The 27,913-nt window shown below is 44.5% G+C and overlaps 1 long non-coding RNA gene across 1 annotated transcript in view; it reads right to left on the reverse strand.

Annotated features, from left to right (window-relative positions):
* Window positions 1-2,239: 2,239 nt before the first annotated feature.
* LOC306787152 overlaps window positions 2,240-27,913 on the reverse strand; it is a 50,711-nt gene continuing 25,037 nt past the window's right edge. The window contains exons 2-4 of the long non-coding RNA XR_013772531.1: window positions 17,765-17,827; window positions 5,214-5,278; window positions 2,240-3,077 (exon numbers count right to left, since the gene is read on the reverse strand). This is a non-coding gene — a long non-coding RNA (uncharacterized lncRNA). The remainder of the gene's footprint in view (window positions 3,078-5,213; window positions 5,279-17,764; window positions 17,828-27,913) is intronic.

Consider the following 27,913-nt stretch of genomic DNA (forward strand, 5'->3'; position numbering starts at 1 on the left):
TTGGAGTGCGTTTAAAGGCGACTCTGCTGCAGGAGTGTTTGGAAACCAACAAGGTTTGGCACCGGGCTGCATGTCAACCTCACTTCAAATTATCCTCATTAACGACATTTCCAAAGGGGAAACGGACATTTCTGTGTGTGACAGTACTGGATGCACACCAGCCTGAAAAGTGGCATTTATTAGTCAGGGTCAGAGGTCGTTAATAGCAGCTCGGATACTGTGGGGAGAACCCAGGATTTGTTAGTTGACGCGGTAGAACGAATGGAGGAGCCACCCAATTGCCGTCCTTTTTTAAATTGTGCGTAAAAAGAAGGAAAAAAAGATCTTTATCTGCGAAAACACATGTCGTGTATTTTTATAATTTTCAAACTTTGAAAAAAAATCTGAGTAGAGACACATATACACAAAAAATAGATGAAGGAAGAAAATAAAACTCAAGTTCGGGAAGACTGAGCAGGCGTGAATCCTCCGTCTTCATCAATTAAAGAAAATTAATCGTGACTTGTGGGCTGTGCATGAGCCCACATCCCTCTACAAATGCCCCCCCCCCCTCTTTCATCCCACAAACGTGCACACTCCCTCCTTGAACCTCATGAGAGAGAAAGTGAGACACAATGAAACTTGCACCAAAACTTGGCGCAGCTTCAAGTGAGAGCTCGGCGGCTGACACAAAGTTCGTGCTTGACATTAAAGGTTTGTGGCTTGACACTTCTTGCTGGAATACATTTCTTTTTTTTTGCGTTACATCAACGCTCCCTATAGAGGAGAGGCCGCCATTATATCCAAGACAGTGTTCCTTCGTCCCTCCCCTTCTTCCCGTCTCCTATCATTTCCCAAGGCTGTTTACCACAAACACAAGAGCAACACCGCCTGAGCTCATTATGGACAGCCAAGCCGCAATATACTGCCAAGTCCTGCCCCAAAGCCTCTGTTGTCTTGGGAACCCAGCATCCAAGAACATGGAGGGGAGGGTTGGTTGTGTGCGGGTGCTGGTTGTGATCTATCGGGGGGGGGGGGGGCATGATGTCATCCTGTGGCATGGAGGGGGCCAATCAAGCCCTGAGAAAATTATGTCACCTTTTGTTGAGCTGGTCCATTCAGGGCTATAGAAGTGCAGTGAATTGAGAGCTGCAGAGAGGTCATTTTTCCCCCTGAGCTGCGTATGTGTGTGAGAAAAAGCGGGGGAGAAAAATAAAAGAGGGGGGGGGGGGGCAGGCAAGTAGGGAAGTCCATTGTGGACATGCTAATGTTGTTGACCATAAGCACGGCCATGAAGATGTCATGAAGCTCAACTTCCAAAACATCAGCGCCGGGGCCTTCGCACCCCATTTCTTTTACAGATGGAGATGACCTCGTCCCCCACAAATGTGATTCTTAATATGATCCCTGTGACGCTTTGAACAACTTGTCAGAACATTGTCAAGCGGCAGAATAAAAGCCCGAGCAAGCTGCAATGGAGTCTAACCCCGGTGTGCTTTGTTTTATCGCAGACAATAAGCAACCCCTTGAGGAATAATTACCCCCTTAAGCAACTCTGCATTGCCGCGTTCCCGCTCCCGCTCCCGCACACCCCCCCCCCCTTCCGAGCCAAACCTTATTGAATCACAAGCTGAAATTGACAGTGAATGGGAAGTCACTGCTGAATTGTTGAACTCACTTACAATAAGTGAAAACAATAAATGCATCTGTAGTATGCGCCGGAATGTCTTGCTGTAGGGAGCTGCGGGGATTTTCATCCACAAAACGGTGAAAACTCCCCGCAGTTTCACTCGTGCCGAGCTGGACTGTGACATTAAGCACTTCTCTGTCGACATCGTACAAACAAGGTTTACAGAAACTAAACTCAGCAGCAAACACATTTTCCATGATGTCATCGCTTGCGATAAAAGAAAAATGATCTGAAAATTGTTATTCCCGTTTCTAAATGTATCTATTATTCACACTGGCATGAGTGAAGTAAAACCCTGTGATTCAGCACATCAACATTTAAATGTCACATTATTCCATTTTCACTTGACACTTCACTTTCACTCTGCTCCTCATTGCCTGAGCAGGAGTGGTACAACTCCTGCTACAGCTCCTGGTAGCAGATTGGCAAATACTGGTGATGAATCCAGCGCCATTGATAATAATAATACAAACTCACATAACGAACACCGTGAAAGCATCTTTCGGCGATTCATCTCGTAGATCTGCAGCTGCGATGACAAAACAAACTGACAGCAGCTTGGATACACCTTCTGTTTTTATTTCTGTTACAGGGTTTCACAGACTACTAAAATTATTACGGAGCTATAAATCATTATCAAAACAAACAGCTTGACGAGATTACTGATACAAAAACAACAAGGCTGCCAATGAGATGTGGTGTCAGTACTTGCATTTCCTCGATTACAACGGCTTCTTTGTGAATTGGAAGCTGTTCGAATGTCCATTGACTGAGTAATCCTTCCGAGATCTTATTATGTGTATTAATTAATTCTACACACTAGGAAACATTTATTGTGCTCCTCACAAGACACACTTTCTACGTGACTGCATTGGTGCAAGTGCTGCCTTCACTCTGTAAAATTAATAGACCTTACAAATGAAAATAGCGTCTGATTATTTTCCGTTTGCTGTTCCAGCATCTGTTGATACTGTATCCAGAATAACACAGTATATGTCACAACTGCAGCGAATGAGCAAGCGCGTGAGTAAACACTGAATATCAAAAGCAGATGTATATACAGGGAAATATTAATCCAGGTTGAATTTAGAAAAAGTCAAAACAATGTGTAGGTCCATTGTGGTAACCCCGGTAATGGTACATTCGTAGAGTTGACTTTCCTATCGAGCGCCTCTCTCCAGACAGGGTTGACTGATCTGTTCCACAATATCTGAGCAGCAAAAAAACACACTCCACTGTCCTGCTGAGTTCATGTCACAGCTTGTCCAAGTCCAAGCTGCTGGCGTTGGATCCTGAGAGCCGGATTTGTCAGCGACGGAGCTCACGCTGTTCGTGGCCATGCCAGGAGCAAACATCTGCTGCATGGGGGGATGCTGGTCCACCGTCCAAACCAGGATTTAGTGTGATCCTAGAAACAAGATACAGAAACTAATGATTGAATGAGGCCAAAAAACACTTGAAGTTTTTCACATTGACACATGTTTCTCACACCCCATACTTAAGACAAATTTGAGGTTTTGATCTTTTCTGGCAACATTCCTTTTTTTAAAGGTTAAAAGTAACTGTTCAGTGAAGTTACTTCACACAACCAGAGATTCATAAAACACCCAGAATTGATCTACACAAAGTTCTTCTCCACTTTTGGCTGCTTTCTCAAACACACACACACAAAAAAAAAAAAGGGCTTGAGGATTCAAACTGGCATAAAGAAGACGCAGATGAAGAGCGCGCACATCCACGGCTGAAATGATCACATCATGAGTGGTGGCAAAAGTGCTTCGCTTCCAGCAGAGAAGATACAAATCACACCGAGCGTTCTCAAGTTGGACCTCGAACGCCAGAATTAAGATGTCAAAATATTGCTTCAGGCCCAAAGAAAGTACTGATGTGAAAGAAAGAAAGAAAGAAAGAAAATGGCACTTTTATCTAGAATACATGTGTGAGAACATGTGAGGAACAGGATGAGATAATCGTCTGGGTAAAACAGCGGGAGGAATATGTTGCTGTGGAATGACAGCGCCGTTGATCAGTGTAAAACATCTGCTTTCTTTTTTTTCACAACGACGTCAGAACAGCCAGAGGTGAGGTAATGCAGGTAGGTGGCCTCTTGACAACCCGTAGCCTGCTTCACCCGTGCTTGTGCATACAACCACCCACAAAATGGCATTATGTCATCGGCCCCCACACACCATCCCCACTCAGCCAAAGCGGCGGGACCTGCCTGTCCCGCTTTGCCCGGGGAAGAACGTGTCAGACGATAAGTAGACATCCATCAGTGTTTCCTCCTCTTCTTTCTGCACCTCCGAGCTGGTTTACCTGCGAGGACTCACGTCCTGCCGCCGTACAGGATGTGCCCTCACTCCCTCCTCCTTCACTTCTCTCTTCATCCCCCTGGGCCTCACACAGCATCATCTCTCAAGCTTGCTTCCCCGCCTAACCTAAGCCACAACCACTCTGTTGCTTTATATGTTCACACTCTCTGTCATTACATACCCTCATCTTTGATTGTCTGCTTTTTCAGCTCCACCGCTCAACAATCATCCTTTCACCTGATTTTCGCCATCGCTCCCTTTGCTCTACATTCTACTTTTTTCCCCCCTCCTCCCACGTTGCTCTCCTGTGCCTCACCTTGGAGCAGAGCCAGTAGAGCAGCATCAGCACACAGAACCGGGTCCCAACCTGCCTTTGAGTCTCAGCCTGCCCCTGTACGCCGGTCTGTGCCTGGGGCCTGCAACTGAGGCCTGGCCCCTATCGCCCTCTCTCATCGGCACATCTACTGTACCTGTCTGCTGGCACCCTGCCATTCACCCACCCACACACACACACACACACACACACACACACACACACACACACACACACACACACACACACACACACACACACACACACACACACACACACACACACACACACACACACACACACACACACACACACACACACACACGTACAGTTCCCCTTCATTTACCCAGAGAACCTGGAGGGGGGGGGAGGGAAAAACCCCGATAATGCGAGCCTAAAAACCTATAGAAAAAGACTACTCATGTTAGGGTCAAGCAAGTTTGACCTCCATCGAGAACACCCACGGCTACCCCGAGAGGCACACGCATACAGTAGCACGCATTCAGCCTGCTGGCTGCCCCGCGCAAAGCCCATCAACAAGCTTCTTTGAAGGCCACCGACTCAGTGGTGGGCCATCAAAGCATATCTTCATTCATGTCCACTGAAAGGATCTGAGGCTCCTGAGAGACGCCGTGTTTGAAGTGATATCTCTGTGCCCCTGCATTCTTTACCGCGCTGTCATGACTTGAGTTACACAATCAAAAAAAGCAAGAACATGGGCGTAAAGCCAGTGCCACCACACCGATCATGCCTCACATGTATTTGAACTACTGCTATCTTGGTTTGATCAGTGGATGTACCATACTCTGGTTGTTTATAGCAACTGACAGTTTATAATAAGGCTGCACTGTGTGTGTGTGTGCGATCACATATTCCACTTGAATGAAGATCAAACGATCCTAAAACCAGTCATCCTTACCTGTTGACTGTCTTGAGATCGTGTTTCCATTACTCAGCCTCTTCTCTGTGCTCACCTGAGACCATCTGAAACAGATTAAGGATGGGGAAATAAAATGATCCAGAGAGGAGCTCGTTCAAGAGTAAACACACAATTGCAAAAAAAAACAGAGGAACCAGATGTCATTGCTCTGCCCAAACTTGCATCAATACTCTGACAAATATTGATCTTCTCTACAGTACGACGAGAGAGCAATCAGTTCCTTCCTCTGCGTTCACAGGTACGATGAGGTTACAGCACAGTCGGTTCCAACCTTTAAGTCAAATCAAATGAATTTGAGGAATCATGAGATGATGAACAGGAGAGGATAATGAGAAGAAAATGCATGTGTGAGCAGTGATGATGGGCCACATATACACAGTGCTTTAGTTTAATGGGGCATAAGTCAAGGGGCTGGGGACCACTGGTCTATTGGCATACAGACACACAGTCTGGCCTGAAGACGTTAGTCGCACAACCATCAAACGCTGAACGTGTTACTCTGACTGCCCTGACTACCTTCTTATCGCATTCTTTTTTAGGCTCTTGGTCAAACAAACCTGGTTTTATAATGACCACATGACTCAAGCCCTTCTAGAGTATCTTTACAGTTCATTCAAACAGATTTGGGTGATCTAAGGTTTCAGTAGAGCTCTACAGAAGCCGGCAGGTCCGGAGAAGCGAGGCAGTCGAAGTTGCTTTTCCGTCGCACCGTTTTAAATGACTTGTGCTGGTTTTATTTTATAAGGTTAACAAGTTCAGGTCGATATTGGATCAGGGAACTTCTCTTGATCGCAGGTTTTCTTCATACAGACTCATGTTTAAAGACCGAAGCTGTGCTCTCTGGACCGACTACAGCTCCAGTCCCTGTTCATCCGTTCACGGACAAAGGTGCTCTCTCTACTTCTAAGTTTCACTGTCCCAGGCCTGTTACCTTGGCAACAAATGCACTGTTTTCCAAGTGACACAAAGGCCTGAACTTCCAGAACCTCCTTTCAGGTTGAAGGCTCCAAGAGTCGAGGGGAAAACAGCAATAACAGGACGGCGGGGAGAGAAACTGAACACCGGCGAAGTTTCTGGAGGACAGAGTGAAATGATTCTTTCTTTCCTCTCCCTTTATAAAATACCTTTCCCTGGCACCAGCAGGCACCATAGGTAGCTGTGTGTCGTGCTGGTCCCATTTCTTTTCTATCCCTTCTTATATTTCCGTTTTTTCTAGCTATCGTACTGAGCTAAGTGAGTTATCATGTAGACCAGCAGGCCTGCGCAGCATGTGGCTAGGCTAAGCCTCCAGATGAGGTAATGTTTAGAGGGCTGGCGAGCCAGGAGAAGGGTTGGTCGGGTCTTGATTAGCTCAGGGGTATGGGGCTCTCGCTCTCATATTGGACACCCCTTTGTGTGGTGAGATTACCACCTTATGAAAAACTGCCCCCGCTGACACGCCTGATGGGATCAGAGCTTCCACACACAACCAAACACCAAGCTCACACACTTGAACCTCTCAGGAGAGACGGGCATGAACACCGGGGAGATCAGACACACAACTCACGTGTTCGGTGCATGCTTATGCGTACAGTACAACAAGCATGTATACACGGACACACCGCCACGCACACACATGGCTGCAAACGTCACCACCCAGGGCCCCCTTCTCCTCCACTGGTGTAGCCTAAATAATGACCGCGACTGATGACCCCCAGATGGAAAACAACCTGACTTTATTAACGAGGCCAGATGACACACAAACACACGCTCACTTGCTTTTACTGTGGTCGTCTCCTCCGGCCTCTCGCCAATGAAAATCACATGATGGACCACGTCCAGGAGAGAACCCCCCCCCCCCCACAAAACATCAACAAACAATGTGAAAAAAAACCTGAGGATTCAGAGGCAAAGCTTTAAGGGGATTTGATCGCAGCAGTCCACTAAAGAGGGCTGAGGCTATAGGATGATTTCAATTATGTGATATAATTTCTGATGGTCCATTAGCTCAAAATAAAGCTCTGATTATAATGTGTATACAGAAAGTTACAAACAAAACCGGCATCAGAGTCTGAAGCGGAGCTGTACTTTTTTCCAGATGCGTAATCGACTGTTAATAAGCAGTGGCCTTACGTTCATGAAACATTTTCCCAAATAAAGCTAATTTAAAACGGAATAAATGCAGCACTCTGGTTTGTTCAACACCTTTCTATTTCGACTGTTTAGGAGGCTGCACTAACAAACGCTCATATTCCTGCAATGCACTCTGTGAAAGCAAATACATATTTGTCGGCGTATACTCGCAAACATGCGAGTATACATGCATGCACACACACAAGTTAGGGACATGGCACAACCTTGCGCCAGTGGTCCTTTAAACCGGTCATGTGAAACGACCCGTTTATTTCTGCAAATCAGATTACATCTCCAAGCTGTGCAAGTCCACACACACATTTAAAGCTTGGGGCTCAGGTCCATGCAACACACACACACACACACACACACACACACACACAGCTTAATCATATTCTGTCACACAAACCCTCTCGTCTTTGTGAATGTTCGCAAACTGCAAAGTATCAGCCAGGGCCAGGCTCAAAATGTGCACAAACGTATAGGATACTGTAAATATACAGCAGATAGGAACTATGTTCTGAAATGAGTGTAGCTCAGGCCAGAGATTCCCTCGAACAACAAAACAATTTCTTTGTCAAGGAAAACCATCGAGCGCCGTGATAAGCCTCCTTTCAGCAGCGCTCGACTGCTGTTTGGCAGCTCTGCTGTGGAATGAGCACATGTGGAAACATGTTTTAAATGTGTTTGGCAGGAATGCAAATGATAGATGATTCCGGTCCTATTCAGTAGGTCAGGATCCATCGTATTTATTGTATTTATTTCATTGCGCTGGCAGATGAATAAGTACGTAAATTGTTGAATAAGCCCAGTAAGAGCGATAAACATACTGAGCATGCAAAGATTTCCATACTGTCTGCTTCTACTTTTAACGTCTCTTCACATCATTTTAGGTTCACTGATCCGATTTGCAACACGATGTAAGAGAAGCCGCTTGGCTGGTTGGCTGCTGTTGGACCGGTCGGCTTAATTAAACCCAGACAGTTGGAGGAAGTACAAGTCTCTGTCCCTACAGGATCTACATTAAGTCTCCACTCTGCTAATCAGAAAGCCCTTCAACTACATCAGCATGTCCCTCTGGCCCAACAAACAACCAAATCTTAATTGTCTTCGTAACCTTTTGAGGAAGCCTGAATTATTTTACTATCGAGTCTGGAAAATCAAATCACGGCCGTCTCTGTGTTCACCACAATCATCCTAAGCAGATCAGCTGTGTAGCTGCATTGTCTGTTTCTTCTTTTGCCCTTGGTACCACGGAGGACAGAGGGTGGGAAGCTGTGGGTGGCAAGAAGTGGAGAGAGTCATGCCTACAATGGGGTGTCAGGACTCTGTCAGTCAGCCCAACTCAAGCGGGTTTGATTCTATCTCCACAGTGACATCGGAGAAGTGTAGCGATGGAGACCGGCAGCGAGGCGAATGGAAGAGCAGAGGGACCGCTCCCTGGGTTAGATTGCACCGAATGCTCAGATAAGACGACAGGAAAGGGCAGATTGGGGCAGGGCGGCAGGGGGAGCTGGCTGGGGCTACTGTTACCCCAGGAAGAGCTCACTCATCCCCTCAGATCACCTGCGGAGGTCAGGATGTGATTCAGTCACGCAGTGCCACCAGCCAGGAGTTGGACACAATGTAAGTAGTAGGGTCCCCTCTGCAGCAACGGTGTACAGTCAGTTACTGTACTGCTGGTTTAACATGTTTTGGCCAAAAAATATAAATATGTTTCTATTTAAAAATGTCTGGCAACCTTTTTTCAAAGCTTTTAGATTCGAAACAATCCAGTTGGCCATTAGTTTTCTATTAATTTCAGCGCAGGAACATAACTTGCAGAGTGACTTGAAGCATAAATAATTGTAAATTGATTATCTTGTAAACTGTTAGTCAGACAAAATGTGGGCTCTGTTGAAGTTGATTATTTGCCCATTATTTTTGACATTTTTATGAGCTGAACAAGCGATCAATTGATGAAAATTAAAAAGAAATAAAGAACTACTGGCATAGTAAGCAACCGGGTATGGAAATGCTGTGATGCAACTCGAGAGACATATGGTTAGTCCTGCAGCACACATTCCTGACAACACACACACACACACACACACACACACACACACACACACACACACACCGGTAAAATAAACCATGCTGTAGTATCTTCATCTGGAGTGCATTTCCTGTCCTCTGGCTTGGCATCTGTCTGCTAGTTGCTCCTTTACAACATCGCTCTCTGTTGCAGCGCCCCGCATGCACAGAAACTACTCTCCAACCATTTGAAACAGAACTTTAGGGGACAAAGACCACGACCTTAGACTTCTGTTCTGGGTGTGGAAAAGGTAAAGCGATGATATGCACTTCCCACATCTGGAAAAATCCTACAGGGTGGATTATGTTGGCTCAGGGTATAGTTTTGACAAGCGCGGTTTCCAGTTTTGCTTAATTCTCTCGCCAAGAGTCAGAGAGTTGCAATCATCAGTGTTGAACACTGACCCAAAACTCACTTGTGGAATGGAAATTTAAGAGGACAATAAAGTAACATCAAGCAGCACTTTAACAAGACAAATTTGACAGCACAACCCACCTCCCTTGGTGAACATGCTGTGGAATTTGTGTGTCAAATTTTACAAGGTGAGAAGTGAGGAGAGACTTCAATTCGGGAGCAACAGTGGTGATGAAACAAACAAAAGATGTCAGGAAATGATCCTCGATCAGCTTTTTAACCGAGCAGAAGTGGTCACAGGAGCTGTGAAATGTTAGTTTTGGAGTGAAAGTAAACAGCCTCTCCCATGGTGGGCCTGTACCCTACACAGAGTAAGCACATGTTTCCCATTGTGGTTAAAAGGGAAGGGGATTAAAGTGTAGTGCAGCCGGAGCCACAGCCATACACCCCATGGTGGGATCACAGTACTCTCAGGTCTTTCAGTACTGCTGATGTAGCCCAGTTGGAAGTGGCTGGTGTGTAGGGAGAAGCAGTGGCCAGATCTATCAGATGGACTAGTCAGGGTCCTCTAGAGCCCAAATATGAGGCCTTTCTTTGGGGCTGAGGAGGCAGACATGTTACCATGTTGACAGAACCGCCTGACTGAGGCTGGCAGACACTCACACAAACACAGGCAAGGTAAGGATTATGAGGAGGTGTTGAAACCGAGCGGATTTTGCTTTTCAGAGGCCCGATTCTGTCCCTATGAAAAAGAGATCACCTTCAAAGCCCTTATGAAAGACAGAAACAGAGCTCGAGAAGAATGACATTTAGACTGAGAACTAAAGCAGAAAGAAATCGTGTTAATGCTCGTTGGTTTTGGCTGCAAAATACGGGGTTTTCACCCCAGGGCCTCAGGGTCAAATATGCCACATTCAGGTGCCACACGGGACGGTTAAAGCAGGAGACTGTGACTGTGCAGCCAATTAAAGGACACTTTAAAAAGGCAAATGGTGCAAGGGACATTGAGGAAGATATGCATAGTGGAGCATAACTGCACTTACCAAAAACTGCCAATTAACCAGCACCCCATGAAGCTCAGTTGTGACCGCTTCAGCTGGACAGCTTCCATGTGCAGCGAGAAAAAAACGCTCTCTGAGCAGCGTAACAAAGGTTGTAGAGCGAGGGTCGGACACTCCTTGAGGGTTTACTGAGCTTGATTCAATTCAAAATGTGGACCCAAGTCATAAAAGTTCAAAACTTGACTTTGACTCGAATGCTCCAAAACCCGACTGCCTAAAGACTTAAAAGCAAAGTATTGAGTCTCAAGTTTTGAAGGCCTTGCATGACAATGACTTGTTAGCTATGTAAACTAACACCATGGATTGGAAATGAAAATGCTGCATCTTGAAATAGAATAGGACAGAAATGATCTTTAAATCCATGTCTGTCCAAACTGTCATCACTTCATTGTATCCTTTTATACTTTTGTGTAAACTTGTCATGATTAACATATTGGTTGAGTTATAGTCAAACGTGTTTTGTGAAGTCACAGTGACCTTTTACCACCAATTTATAATCAACACAATGTCAACATAATGCCTCCAACCACGGCTGTCGCCATAAGCATATTGAATATTGATGGCACTAAATCACATTTTTAGTCGCTTTCTCCATTTTTGACTTGCAATTTGCGCATGGAGACTTGTGACTGGATGTGTCCTAAATGACTTGAAACGTGGGTCTACTTTGCCCTAAACCATGTCTAGTACACTGTGCTCCATCCAGGGAGATGCAATTCTCACCCAGACCAGTTTAAGTCAAGTATTCCAGAGAGTTATGAAGTGTCATCCTTAACCTCCTGGCCTCAACACCCCCACACACACAAACAAAAGATAATTGCATGTCTATGTCAAAAAAATGTCTGTCAGTGTTGCGTTGGTGGATCTTCTTCTGTGTATGTTGGTGGGAGGAGTTGGGGAGCCGGGATTTTGTGCAGGGGCCACAGTAAGTTTTCTCCCCCGCAAAAACACGGCATGTGCGTGAGCGTGGTTTTGAAACTGTAAACAGATTTATGTGGTGTTCGGGATCATCTCTTTAAAAGGTCACACTGAACAAGTTAGGTCTGCTCACTAAACCCTGTTCCCTCGCTGATGCAGGTGACTCTGGGCAAATAGTTTCACAACACACGGGACACACACGTAAGCACTCATGACCACTTCACGACGTCAGTCATTTCCGAAATCCAATGACGCCAAGCTGACATTCAAAAAAAAAAAAAAATCTAAATATACTTTCTGGAGCCGCAGAGCAAGATGCCCTGGCATGGGAGAAGATATCTGCCACAGTAATAGAGTTCTCCTCTTGACACTGATCACAGCGTTACATGGGATGGAGTTAGAGGGGATATCTGTCAAACTCCCTTAATTACAAACATCCTTCAGCGACACATGTGAAATGGCACACACACTTACACACACATTCATGCATCGACGTACTAGAAACACGATATTGCATGCACGTCTGTGTGTGTGCATACTGCCCATGTACACATCAACAAAACACACACAACTCCTTATGTAAACGTCTGGGACTGCAACGGTGGAAAAAGGTGGGACGAGGACCAAGTCTAATCCCGGCAGGGATTAGGAGCGGGAAAATATCACCAATAACAAACAAATGACTAGCATTGTGTGGTTGCAAGCCCCGGGTGTCGAGCTCGAACCCAGCAGGATCTGGATCCAATCCCCGCTGTTTATCAGTGCGTGTCGTAGCGGCCACTTGTGAAAACTCCATGACAAACCCATAATGACCAACCAATCACCCCCCTCCCACTTTGATCAAACTAAAAATTTGATGTCGGAACTATAAGAAATTGTAAAGAAAATGTTGAAACAGACAACGAACATTTTACAGACTGAACAATTAATCGTAATAACAATTAAAAAAGATTAATAATTAAATCAAATTGGTAGCCCTAGATTCATATTTTGGCCTTAACAGACCACACCTTTTTGCATCACTCTGTGACATTTAATATCCGAGTGTCTGGAAAGTCCTCAAGCTCAAGGGCAGAAGGGATTTTATGACACAACTCAACACAAGAAAGAAAGCTGAGCAGCACACCTGTTTAGCATCATTGACAAAAATATTGATTACTTGTCTCGGTGTCGCCATGGCGATTATTGCTTAGCAGAGTGTGATGAAACTGAGATCAAAGGTAAAGCAGGGAAAGCAGTTTGTAACTTGGTCAGTGCAGTTTTCTGCGACTAGGAAAAAGTGTGCAAGAGGTAAAAAGAGCTTCCACTGGAAATGCAGAGACGGCATGTTTCCCTCCATCTGTTCTACCAGCTCTTTTGTCTGATGTGACATCAGATGAGATGCTCCAATAAGTCTCAACTTGGGTGAATGTGCGGAGGCCTTAATCTCACTCTGTATATGTGTGTGTGCTGAGAGCTATGTCTTCCCTTTGCTCTAATCCACCTATTTTGTTCTGCTCCACTGTTCAGATTCAAGGTGGAAAAGTGCCCAGACCGCAACGTTTTGTTTCCTCCGTCTGTCTGGCCCACAGCGCTTTACCTGCTGAGCCCCGAGACTCACCCAGCCTTAAGGACTCTGTTGCTTTAAACCTGTCCCCAAACATGTCCCTGGCCTGCACAAAAGCCATCTGGGGGTGCGGCTGAGGGCTTTAGCAACAAAATAACTCTTTCAATCTGCACTCCGCATGGTTCTGACTGCAGGGCGCTGAGGTCGCCAATACCAAGAAGACTCTTACTGGACTTCCTCCTCCTTCTCCCTCCACCCCTCTAATCCTGGCCTACATGACTGACTCCAACTCAAAGCCCCACACGCCAGAGGTGGGAGCCAAAAGCACTGTGAGATTCAAAAAAGACCACCTGCTCATCAAACTAAATTGCACTCACTCGGGGCAAAGGGGAACAGAGAGAATGAAAAGGAGGGGGAGCAAAAGAAAAAAAACCCCAGTACGAATAAAAAGAAAGACAAGTCACTGCTCTCCCTCTGTGATCTTGGCAGACAAAAGAACAAATTGCATTTCTGCGTCATGGCACCGGAGGGTCAAAATCGGCATAGGATCCCTCTCAGTGCTGTTTGTATGCGAGCATGCTGATAACGGTTCCATCAGCTCCCACAAGAGAGCCGGAGAGGTGCACAGGCCTACGTCTGAGCCTTTCATCTTGGCTTCTTTTGTATTCCGCTGTACTCTGTTGTCTCTCTCCTCTATTTGGCGGAATTGACTGTTATTATTCCAAACAGCATTATCTTTATTAATGCCACAGGTCTCAGGACTGTGCACTCCCCGGGAGCCGGGTCTGGACCGAGCTGCAACCAATCTCCCTAGATAAAAGCTCAGCGGAGAGCTGTATGCAAGCCAGACAGCTCCAACAGGCCTTCATCCTCCCCTCCTCATTCTCAGAGAGAGGTATAGGCCCTACAAAGACCAAGATATGGCTTTAATCTCAGCACTTTCAGTCAGAAACATTTGAACTGAGAGCAGCTCTCTGGGAGGCTATCAGAAGCCACCGGTCACAACAAACAAATCGTATTCTAGTAAATACATGAAATAATGTTTGAAAGTTGCAAAAAGAAAATGATCCATAATGACTAAGTTTTAAAAAACCTGGATTTTTGAGGGAAAGGCTCTGGAGTCACAAACTGTTCAGGTTATAAGTCATGAAACTTTATCTTCTGGTGCTACAGTGTGTGAGTGTGCCCTCCATTTCTACTGTGGCGTACATTGTCGGTGGCTCGTATGGACTTAGAGCTGAGGCAGTTTTCCCGAAGTCAGCCGTGCATGACGAGTTATTCTAAAGGTGGTGTGGAGAGCTGACGTGTGGCCGGGCCGGGCCAGGGCAGCGGCTGGGGTCTCGGCTTAGTGCCTCGAGCCCCTCGCTCCAGTGGTCACACAGCATCAGCTCCCGGCCCGAGCCCGGACACTGATTTATGGGACAGGGGGATTACCATCAAACCAGCCGTGAGGACCACCCAGATAGGTGGCACAGGACGAACAGCCGCACAAACAGACACAGGCACACACATTCAGATGTACAAAATATATTCACACGAGCACTAACGGTGGACCTTCTTCACACAGATGCCCAGCAGAAATCCACACACTTGAACAAATAGTGACTTGAACGCAAAGAAAATGCGTTGCTATATAAAGATGTTTAAAGATTAAAACCCTCTGGAAATAAACAAGCATGAAAAGCTGCACATGCCATTTGTAATGACTCTGTTAACCGCTCAAGTGCAGTGGGAGGCATTAGTTCGCTGAGGCTTCCTCATTACCACAAAGCGAGGGAGCCAAATTTGCTCATCGGGGTTGATATGTACGTATACTACAGGATGTGCCTGGTTAGAAATAATTCCTCTCAATCACGTCATCCCCTTTTTTCTCTTTTTTCTCACTTCAGTTCGCAAAAAATGCATAATTAATTGAAGAGTGACGACTTGTGTCATTTTCTATCTCAACTGACCCAGGTCTAGAACAAGAACTGGTCCATGTAAAAGTAAACCCATGTCCTAGACCTGCTCATAAAATATGTTTTACATTTTTATTTAATTTTTAATTATTTTTAATTTAATTTTTAATTTTTTACTTTTCTCTGTGTATATAATTTATTGACCCTAGGGTCACATTGTGTTTTTTATGCTTTTAAATGTCTGCTCTGTTTAGCACTTTGTGATATTATTGTCTGTGAAAAGCGCCATATAAATAAAATGCATTCATTCATGTAGTTACAGATGGAGAGGATGAGGGGCCAGGCTCAAACCCTGGCTTCCATCAAAACATTTTTAAAATGATCTGACGTCAGTGACATTCAACTTGATGATGATGATCAATTTGCTTTCCACTTTTGCTCAATAAAAAAAAAAAAGGTCTGGACACGTCTCACTTTCATTCCCGAATGCATTTACCATCCTTAATACTTTCCCAAAACGAGTCAAATGTTCATCCAAGGACACGAGCAAATACGCAGAGAAAGACGGGAGAGAGAAAAAAGGAAAGAAAAGCACATATTTCTCACTTGCCGGGGGCGCAGCACAGCTCAACCTCAAGGCACCAGTTGGATGAGCTGAACAATAAGAGTCAATGACAAATCGGACGTGGTGCATTCCTTGGGCAAACACTCACTTCATGAAGGGAGACGGGGAGGCAAACATTCACCTGCCCTAAGCTAATAACTTGTGTGAGGGCAAACACAAAAAAACACGCACAAATACACACACATACGTACAGGCTTGAGCTGCGATATGTTGAGACAATGATGGGGATTAAACTGCGTTTGTATCGAGAAAGGACCATATTTCATCGAAGAGAGCATTTTCTTTTTTTGTACCAAAATCATAGCAATACGAAATGCAGGAGATATGTGCTCCATAAAGGAGATAGCCTCCATAAAGCGCAGTGTGTCCATTTTTGATCGTGTGTTTAAAAATGCCTGCATGCTTGTGCGTCGGGAAACCATCAATGGCTGTACTTGTCTCAATGTACTTGTCTCAATGAAAGTGAGACGTGTCCAGACCTTTTTTTCTTTATTGAGCAAAAGTGGAAAGCGAATTGATCATCATCATCAAGTTGAATGTCACTGACTTCAGATCATTTTACAAATGTTTTGATGGAAGCCAGGGAGGGTTTGAGCCTGGCCCCTCATCCTCTCCATCTGTAACTACATGAATGAATGCATTTTATTTATATAGCGCTTTTCACAGACAATAATATCACAAAGTGCTGAACAGAGCAGACATTTAAAAGCATAAAAAACACAATGTGACCCTAGGGTCAATAAATTATATACACAGAGAAAAGTAAAACATTTAAAATTTAATTAAAAATAATAAAAAATTAAATAAAAATGTAAAACATATTTTATGAGCAGGTCTAGGACATGGGTTTACTTTTACATGGACCAGTTCTTGTTCTAGACCTGGGTCAGTTGAGATAGAAAATGACACAAGTCGTCACTCTTCAATTATGCATTTTTTGCGAACTGAAGTGAGAAAAAAGAGAAAAAAGGGGATGACGTGATTGAGAGGAATTACTTCTAACCAGGCACATCCTGTAGTATACGTACATATCAACCCCGATGAGCAAATTTGGCTCCCTCGCACACACATTTCCCCCTGAGGCCTTCTCTCCCAGCAGAGCAGAGCGATGCTCCAGTGACAGCAGCGCTGCTCTCAGTGGGATGCACCCGCTACACTTCCTGACCATGTGACTTCCTTTCAGCTGCCTTTTGATTGGACGCTCAGAGGCGACGAGGATGAAGAGAAGATGGGGGGGCGGTTGTGGCGGGGAGCTGGTTGGCAGCGGACACAAATTCCTGCCCCATTGCCATGGAGATGAGTCAACAGCAGGTCGGGGGGGGGGGGGGGGGCAGAGAAGGCCGGGGGTTGTGGGGCACAGGCTGACCTGCTGTAGTTAACAATTCATCCCCGTATCCGGCTCCCAAATGATTGGGCAAACACGGAGTGCTGCGGAGTCAAAAGGGCCCCGAGGGGCTGAGAGAGGGGCATCACCCTGGGGTGACATGCTGACAGGCACACACTGGTTGGTGGAGGGTGGACCAGCTGAACGAGGGAGTAAGGGATGGGGGGGGGGGGGGGCACCGGTGGGGAGGAAGGGGGGCTGATGGGATGTGGGAGAGGGGCCAAGTACATTGAGTACAGCAGAATACAGCACAGTCACAACACAGTACTGATGGCTGTGCCTTTAGAAAGCTGCGCAATTAAATGGAAAACCCATTTTCAGGATGAGAACGATCTCTTTGGGACATCACAACAAATATCCCTCGGTAAATGATATCTATATTCCTTATGTTAAGCTAAATAACAACAACAACAACATAACAACATAACCTTATGGCAGCTAAGCCGGGACACGTGGTTCAGCCCGCGGACACAGTGTGCTCGTGGTGTTTCAGTTATCTCCTGTAAACTTCTGCTGAGACTTATTTGCAGTCTTTAGAAACATATATAGGCTACTCACCAGACAATTCCCTGGGAAGCAATTAAAGGTTGAGATCTCATTCCAAGAATTTGGATTCCTTCACTGTGAGAAAAACAAAAAATCAAAAGAGGACAAACGTCACTTCATAAAACTACAGCATATAGTATTCCATTGCTATATCTGCTCAGCTCTTTACTCCATTTGTTCAGCTGGGTTCATTGAGGTAAAACAGTGTTAGAGCATGTAATATGAGGTACGGATGGAAAATAGTTCAGAGTCTCAACCCACAGGACCAGGTTCCCAAAAAACTGACCACTTTACAGCGGCGCAGAGCGGCGCTTCACAAGAATGGGTCAGGGACAGAAATAACAGAAGGGCGACGGGCGGATCGAATCAATGTCACATCATACTGTTCTTATAACAGGCTAGACTTTATGTAGTGTACGGTTTTTCATGCACTGTCACAGCTCGGTTTGTTCCTGAAAGTGGCAGAACCAAATCTCAATATCCACTCAGCCATCTCACTTTCTCTCACTGGGCAGCGGTGTAAGGAGGGTGTGTTAGCAGAGAGGACCCATTACTGGTTCTCCGCTGCTGCTCACGTCAGAGTACAGGGTGTTCGTAAACACTCCTTAAGCATGCCATTCGTTTAGTGGGAATTAGTGTCCTCTCTGTAATAATCCAGCCGACAAATCTTACAAATGAAAAGCAGGACGGCATCATTTACAGTGTGTCTGTGAGAAGAAGGAAAAAAAAAGAGAGGAAGGAAAGGAACAAAAACAGAGGAAAAAAAGGAAGGCCGTGATAAAAACAGCAGATGTTGAGAGTCACTTCTCGAAAGGTGTGTCATTCAGGGAGTTTGGGACGAACTTTTGGCCGCGGCCGAGCTCTAAATTTAGCATATTTTCAAAAATAAAAAGAGAGTTCAGTCGCTGGCACCGGAACCTTCTCCTCCCCGTTTATGACCTCAGCGGTGCAGCCGGCGTCACTCGTGACGAAATACAAACCATATAAAACAACAAAAAAAGACCTCCTCAAATACTCAGAGTACACGAGGAAGCAACCGCATTTAGTGTTCCCCGTAAATGATCTTACTTTGGCAATCCAAGTCCAGATCAACAGAATAATGTGGTTTTGCACATTCTAAATTTAGAACAGAGTTTGGGCATGAATTACCTTTTACGTAACAACTTTTAACACAACAGCCTCTTGTTAGATTTGCAGAAATTGAGAACTAAAGTAACTTTCTGCGAGTGCACACTTGACCGTATGCACATGAAGGGAATGAAGGATGTATATGAGAATAGCTACTGTGGTATTTTAACTGTACTCGTACATGCCGATGAGCCTGTGTGTGGCAGGCTGGGGAGGATGCCCCCGGGCCAGTAAGTGAAGCAGAAGTCCGACCTAAGCGCCCAAGCATGCGAGTATCAGGCCTGTAACTAAAACACAAGCATAAACACAGGCGATGTTAGGGATTACACCCTGCGATACCGCCGCAGGAAACCACAGACAGCACAGGTGTAGAGCCATCACCACCGACACATTCTTCCCCATCTCCACTCTGCCGGTGGAGGTCTGGCTGACAGCTCGTCGGCGGCCCTCGTTGGCTGTGTGAGACTTGTGTAAACATCTGCGGGCGTTTGTGTGTGTGCGTGTGTGTGGGAGTGGGAGCCACACACACAAACACAGACTCGCACAAACACAGAAGGATTACAACGGCCGAATGTCATGTCAAAAAAAAAAGCCTTGCAGCACAATACCACACACTCCGCAAGACTTTTATTGATTATATTTCATATTATTTGTCTCACTTTCCCTTGAGAGTTGAATCTGATCTGATCAAACATGTGCTACTGTAGTAGCAATCATGTAAAGAGCAGCACAAAAGTAGGATGTTTTTAAGCGTTTTCTAGTGAATAAAAATAATACGATTTAGCGAGAGCAGCAGGGATGAAGGGAGCGACTGTACAGTTCCTCAGTGAACAGCACCCTCTGGAGCAGGGGTCTTCAACTAAAATTCCAAAAGGTCCAGATTGAGAAAATCTCCTCGGGCGAAGGTCCAAAACATTACAATAATATCCAACTCGTGCTATTTAGTGCCATATATATATATGGCACTAAATAGCATGAGCATATATATATATATATATATATATATATATATATATATATATTCAAGAAGCCTAGTAGTAGTAACAACATCTCTGTGTAGTCAACAACTGTCAAATCAAATAAAGAAAGTACACATAAAGGGAGACGGGTAGGCAAACATTCACCTGCCCTAAGCTAATAACTTGTGATAAATAAAATAAATAACACACAAATAAATGTTCTTCTCATTTCAAGTACAATAATGTCTGGATTAAAGAATAACTGACATGACAGAAAGCTTTTGAAGAATGTGCATCTTAAAATAAAGTACTTCATTTTAGAAATAAATATTTCACTGAATTGTCCTGCAGCTTTAAATTCAGTTCATTCAGGTGTGAAGTGATGTCAATAAAAAAGCCACAATATTATATTTTTGTCTTCTAAAAAGAGAAATGAGTGAGCATGGACTTTATCTGTGGTTATTAATCCACTTGTTTCAGCTCTATTCTCTCTGGTAACATCATTGTTGGACAGTGAATTAACATGTTGGATTCTGATCATATTGGGCTCTAAGGTTTATTTTCTGTGTCTTCATTTCAGATGTGAGTGGGTACGTTTGTTCAAAAGAGTTGTGCTTTGTCTCGTAGTGTCGCTTCATTTGCCGCTTTTACCAATAGTTACGGTTTCTGGACATATGAGACATGCTGGTTTTACCTGCCTGTGGTGAGAATTAACATAGAAGAGTCTGTTCATTCTTGCTTATAAATTCCGTTCTCTCTGAACACGTTTCTCTTTTTGGAGAACGTCATGTGAGATAACTTCTCTGATCGGCGCAATTTCCCTGCTGTTCTATTTCCTCGTCTCTCACCCGTGTGTCACGGTGTGTGTAAATCTCACTCGAGTCAGGAAACGTGTCAGAATACTCATATTTAATTGGCTGAGCTCTATCACGTGATGTGATTTACAATGCATTGGTCGGTGTGTCCTGCACCGCTGAACAAGTACCGTAACGTCTGAATAAGATGCCCCGGTTAAAGTACAAACTCGCTCTCTCATACGTATGATTCCGAAATATCGATTTTAGATCCTGGGTCCGGATGCAACTGTGTCTGGGTCCGGATCTGGACCGCGGTCCGCCAGTTAGAGACCCCTGGTCTAGAGCAACACCCTACATTCAATCCTGCATCTCTCTTATTGTTGCTGCTTGTCTTTTCATAAACAGCAGAAAATCATAACGGCAGACTCATTAATAACAATTACCTCATGTAAAAATGACCCTGTTGATTGTTAAAAAGAGAAATCCGACAAGCTTGCATTTTATGGTTATTTATAAGCAGGTTGTCCTATTTCTGAGCCACATTATGAAGGATTACAGAGGTGAGGTCGAGCCACTCATTTTCCCAGTGTGAGTTGATGAGGCAGGCCGTTATTACGATGTTTGCTTTAATCGCGTGCAGGGTTATTAGGGGTGGTTTACTGTACACAAGAGAGATTAACATGGGCCACGCATGGCGGAAAGCGCCGAGGAGGCCAACGATAAGCCAGCTACCCGCAACTGTGAAGCGGGCTGAGAAATATGAGCGCACAGTAGGACATGAAACCCAGCAAGACAAACCTCTCCCTCTCTTTCTCTCTGCCTCATTCACCCTCTCTCTCTCTCTCTCTCTCTGTTCGCCTCAAATCATGTTACACAACCACAAAGGAATGCCTCGTATATCGGAGACAGATTTAAAACAAGTGGAAAGAAAAAGAACAGTTAAGAGAGGATCGCAGAGGGATCTATAGAAGCGGTGGGTTTTGTTTGCTTCCTTTCTGTTTGTATAAAAAGGTCAACATGGCAGGGAGCTTGGCAGTACTAGAAAAGGCTCACTGCAGTGACACACAAGTCCAGACACATACGCACCTAACTACTTCACACATGCTTACATAAACTAAATCAGCCCGAGACACATGTTGTGTGCACCAACCAGGGAGCACTACACGCTTCCTCGAGATTTTTCCATGCCGTTAATAAAAAAATAGACATTGTACTGTTTTCGATACATTTTGTTGGAATTTAGGGAGCACTTGCAAATCCATCATTTTATGAGCTTTCAAACTTTCCCCACAGAATTCCCAACCCCTTTATTTTCCGTGCATTTGACCCAAACGCATTAAAGTAGCACTCAATTATAGGACGGAACACTCCGTGTGCTACTCAAACATGACATATAGCACCCACCACCCGTAATAATGAGACCCATGTTTTTAAAAAAAAGTCTATTTCCTGAAATGTGGACAGTGGAAAGTCCTTCATTAAATACAATTAAAAAAGAGAAAAAGGTGTTAAAGTTGTTAACTGAGGCACACACTTGTGCATCATCAACCCTCCAAGTGCTAAAGCACGGATTTGGTCCTCGCCAACATTATGCTGGTCTTTGTTGCTTTATCTCGTTCAGTTGCACAACTAATAAACCACCAAAACCTGAGATGAAAATGAACATTTCACAAAGCACGGTCTGACTGCATTGGGAGACGGTGTGTGTGTGTGTGTATCAAGTTAGCAGAAGGTCATGGTGGTGAAGTATTAGAGCACTGTTTGCTCTCTTCCATGTACTCTTGGGGACCAGCCTGTTTGAGAGTTTGAACAGTGACGTGTGAAACCCGTAAAAACAGGACATAGCGCCGCTCTGTTTGCTTAAGAACACCCAAAGAATGGACTGCCATCACAAAACAAATCCCTCAGCCTGCATTCCTCCTGTCCATCAAACCCTACCTGTTGAACAAGATATGACAGAGCGGAAGAGGTAGTTACAAGAAGATCTACTTCATGGGGGCGGGGGGGGGGGGGGGACTTGCAATTTGTTCAGAAGTTGTCAGCGCTCTGGCCTTCATATCTGACCCAAGGAAAGAGGCACACATGCACAAGTTGTCATGAGCATACAGTATGTAGTATAACATGTGCAAACAAACACAGAGACAATATCTAGTTTTTAAGCATCCATTAATCACTAAGAACCCTAATGGTAAATGATGATGATGATTGTACTTTATAGATTTCATTTTCTTATAAATTGTTGGACACATTTCAGGGAGAAATTGATGAAGTTACTTTCATGTTGCTGTTGCATTATTTATGGTTTAAACCACAGAATTACAGTTGGACTTAATTACACTTTGGTGAACTAAGCTGGAGCTGCGTGCAATAATCAACACTACAATGAGAATTAACTATTAAATCAAACAATATCTAACACACACCATTTATTACAGGTTCTAAAATATGTTGCTTTGTTTTGATATCATTGTAAAATGAATAACTTTAGATTGTTAGTCAGATGGCGTCACCCTGAGCTTGGGGAAATTGAAATGTTTGAATTGAATGTTTTCTACACTAAATAGGAAACAAATAATCAACAGATTAGGGCAGTAATTGGTGATCTTATTTATTTTTTTAGATTAACTGATTAATTGTTTGGTCAGTAACACATGAAAAAACTGTAAAAACATTCAAGGAGACCGTTTCAAATCTTGTTATGTCCGACAGTCCAAAACGACAAACACCATTTAATTTACTAAAGATAAAGAGAAGCAGCAATTTTTAAAAAAGCAGTCAATTACTTAATCATGAAAATACTTGATTGTTTTCACACTATCACGATTACCATAAGAGAGTGGGACGCAATTTACGAGTTTCCCCATAAATGGCGTCTTTTTGAAACACCAGAGGCAAGAGACAGTTTAACACCGGCCGCCTTCTGTCCAGTATCTGTTATATGAATACATTTTAATGATGTTTTCAGCAGAGATGCCCAACTTCCCCTCATGCAACATGCGATTCAGCCCATGAAAACAAACCGATGGATCCGATAGTAAAACTGGGGCGACACTGGGTGGAAATCCATCAATTCGAACATATGAAAGGGGAGAGAGGCACCACAAGATCCCCCCCCCCCCCCCCCCTCCGTATCAGAGGAGCCATTGGGGAGAACTGGATGTGATTTGTATGTGTGTTTTTGAAGAGGGGTGCTCATAAACAGCCATGAAAGGGGCCCCTCTATTCAGCCCGCAAGCAAAGATGCTTCATTGGACCGGCCTTTTGTTTTGCGCTGTTCACAAAACCTTAAGCACAGAAAAAAAAGGGGGTTGATTCTCTCGATGTGTGCTGGCCCAAATGATGCCATTAGATTGGTGCCCGCTTTGGGTGAAAAAGGCTTCAGTAGCGCTTGAAGTGATTTAAAAGGTGCAGGAGAGAGCTGCCTGCAAATCCTGTTTGGGAATAACACTGGAGGAGAATGGGGAGGCAAAATGCCAAGCTAGTAATCATTCTATAGTATGCAAAAATGCTCTCAACTCCATGAGTGCCGTGGATGTTAAAACAAAAGATGCGGAACATTCCTTTGTCACGTGATGAGGGTCAATGTGCTGCGGTAGTGCGTGGGGTCAGGAAGTTCACCAAAGTTCCCACGCTGCCTCACACCATAAGATCACGGTTAAAGCCTGTAACACTCTTCATTATTGGCAGGGGGGAATTTTGTTTCCAAAGAAGGGCCAGTGCCCAAGTGCTCACAGAGGGATGAGCCATCAGAAACAATAAATACATATGACTTAACTCTTCAGCACTACAAGGCTAACACACCGAAGAATGTCTGAAAAAAATGTTTACTTTTTCACATGAAACTTTGCAAGAACTTTCGTCAGGTAGTGATGTCACAGTGAAACAATGACTAAACAGTACAGATATGTCATCTATTGATAAAGTTACACTACAATGAAAAACACGGCGCTGACGAGCGGTCTAGAACTATTCCGGTGAAGCAAGCAGGTGATATAGTGTGACAATGACGCCCAGCCAATGGCATTGTGCAGGGCATGTCATCGCGGTGCCCGCTCGCCCGACAGCAACCTAATAGGCATGAGAACCTCGCAGTGTCAACAAAAGGGATCGTGCCAAACAAAACCACTTGTTGTGAGTGAGAGGGCTCCTGAACAGGCTCGGTCCGGTTCCACTCTGCTCAGCCCTCATTTACACTTTCATTTCCTCCTCGACATCTCAGCTATCAGAAAGAACATTTCATGTTGTTGTTGTTTTCACAAATGATGCGTTATTTTCAACAGCCAACCACACATACTCTGAGAAGAATTCTTTTGAGGTTTTATTTGTTGAATATGGTTTTGACTATTTTGTTGTTGCTGTTGCCCAGTAAAGGACTGATAATACCACTATATAACATTTAGGAATAATTTGCAGGTAGGTTAAAGTTACGAGTGATTATTACATTATTACATTAGTGGTTATATCATTATTGACGTGTAATTAGTCTTGTAAATATATCATATATATCAAAAAAATGGTAGATGCAAAAGTGCTGGAAAATTATAATCTGTAAAAACATCATTAGAAATGGGTATTTAAACACACCAGGTGAGCTGAGGAGTGAGTTGGTTGGAGAAATTCAGTTTGCCAGCTGTCTGGCCTGCAAAGTAATATCTCCTCTGCTTGCACTGAATACCTCACATATCAGTGCTCGTTAGTAACACAGTTTGAGATAAAGTTTCATGGAACTAACTTATGCTGAAATCGATACCACAGCAACTGCTCCTCAACAGCATTCTGTTTCTCAACGACTGTATATGTAAAAGATAATAAAATCAAAAACACAATGAACTACTTATCCTCATCCCAGCCCAATCTTCGCAGATTCATTCAGCCACCACCACCACCAGTGTCTGGACTCCACGGGGGGGATTTATATTGTTGCCGCTCAGGGCAATCACAACTCGATCACAAATCTCCTCGTTGAGTTCAAGCCCCAAATAATTTCTGTGTAACTCATTAACGCAGCGTCTGTTATAATACATGTTAACTACTAATCATTCACTTGTCTCTCCTGATTGAAATAGTTTTTGTGGCTGATTCATGACTGTATGCCCAAGGACCTCTCGTGGTTACACATTTTATTGACTGTTTTATACAATTATTCGCTGCTGACTCCTCACTCCTCTTAACTGGCTGGTATGCGGCTGCAAGTGATCAACAATTGCTTCAGTTTGGCATCTTGTTTCCGCTAGGGATTAGGAATTGTTCCAGTCCAGATTTGCATGCCTTGGTGAGTCACAAACGTCAGTCCAGTTGTATTCCTGATCTATTTTTCCATCAACCGTGATGCATATGATCCTGTGTGTGTATGGTTGGTTGGTTGGTTGAGCGAGCGAGCGAGCGAGCAAGCGAGAGAGAGAGAGAGAGAGAGAGACTGGCAGACAGCTGTTGGCGTGTGTGCAGTGTAGGTTAAAGTTTGTCCATGAATAAAAACTGCAAAAATACTCCTCCATATACCCAAGAGGTTCCCATGTCTTTCTTCAGCTGCTATGCAAAAGTAAAGTGCGAGTCTGTCGGATTACAAACCGGTCTCTGGACAGAGCCTGAGTGCAACACACTCTACTCAGGCTAGGTTGCTACAAAGTGCACTTTTCTGGTATTGTTAATGCTTTCATGTGAAACTATAAATGGTGTAGAAGCAAAGAGGCCATGATGTCAGTGGAAGTCTTTACCAGGATGCTTGATACGGCTCCTGTGGGCTCCTGCTGATAAGATTGAGGAGCAGGTCATGAGGAGACCCTCAGCCAACTGCTTGTCGTCTAACAATGCTGCCTCAGTCTCAGCTATCGGGCCATCTCCCCACAGACCACATGTGGGCTAGCCGGACAAAGGTAATCAGGGCTGTCAGAATGCAACCAGCTCTTCTTGCAGGAACCCATAAACCACCATCTCCACCCTATGAAGCTTTTTCTACTCAACATTCAGGATAGAAACTTGTGCATGAACAAATTTTATGATTTTTTTATTGGTAGGAAAAACTGAACTCTGATGGTAGCTGGGCACTTTGGAAAGGACTCACTTTGTGTCAAGCAAACATTTCCCACTTGTCCTCCTTTAAAGTGACCCTCCTTGCACAAGCATCGCCACAGACTCTCTGTCGAACCGGTTGGTGGAGAAGTCACTGTTCGCTGTGGTGTCCGTTGTCCTGGATACACCCAGGTGTTGCACACGAGCCAACGCAGAAGAATCAGAAAGCCAAGGCGCTCACTAATCCTTCTCCATTCCAAAGTGTGTCAATAATCAGGAATGCACTGCCTAAACTAAACCATTGTTCCTCTGCCAAGAAAATCACAAATATAAGCGCTGACACTGCCTCTGGGCACTGCCGTCTCTGGGACTGGAAAAGAAATGAACTGAAGAGAAACAACAAGATTCAGAGATGGAAGCGGGAAGCTTTGAAACCTCTCCAGACAGCCTAATACTGTCTAAATCATAAAACGTTCTACTACAGTGCGTGTAGTGTTTTTATACAGTCGGACAAAATCAGAGCTCCTGAGAAGACCAGCTGCTGTCAACAGTTGGAGGGCTTTGAACTAGCACTAAGTCCTGCGACAGCAGGAAATATCCTCTTCACTTCTTTGAACTCAGCTCCATTAGAGATCAATTCAGAACATAAAATGTAATAGAAAAATAATCTCGCCAGGATTTATACAGACGCCCCTCACAATAGGGTCTGATCTTTGTGGACAAAAGCTACCAGACAGAAGAAGCGGTCACCTGCTGTTCATGTGCCATGGAGTACATTTTTATTACTTTGCTCGTGAGAATGGTATGTTGCCTTGTTCAGAACGACCGGGGACTCTCTAAAAGGCATTTGGCTCCTGTGTCATTACTCTTTATGCGTCTTACTTTTAGGTTGGTCGAATGCTAGCCGGCATGTTAAAGACTCATCTTGACATAAAGCAGCAGCAGCAACAACTGTCTAACACAAAACCCACAGCTCATACTTTAAGATCAGACACGCAGACATGAGTCCATCACATGTAAGACAAGACAATAGCTTGCCTGTTGTCTCTCCTCTGTGTGTGCGTTTTCAAATGTTGCGGCATGACAGGACAGAGAAGCACAGAACCAGGCAAACGGATGCGGCCAGAGTGGCGAGACCATCGTGGAACGCCCCGGCACTGAAAAGGTCCTCCTGGGAGCGTTATTGTGTGGGGCGGCTAGCCGCAGCAAGTTCCCATTTCCCCGAGATGCAAGGAAGGTCTCGCTGCAAGCCTCACCAATCTTTGTCG

This window comes from Melanostigma gelatinosum, assembly GCF_949748355.1.
Source record: "Melanostigma gelatinosum genome assembly, chromosome: 13".
Classification (NCBI taxonomy): domain Eukaryota; kingdom Metazoa; phylum Chordata; class Actinopteri; order Perciformes; family Zoarcidae; genus Melanostigma; species Melanostigma gelatinosum.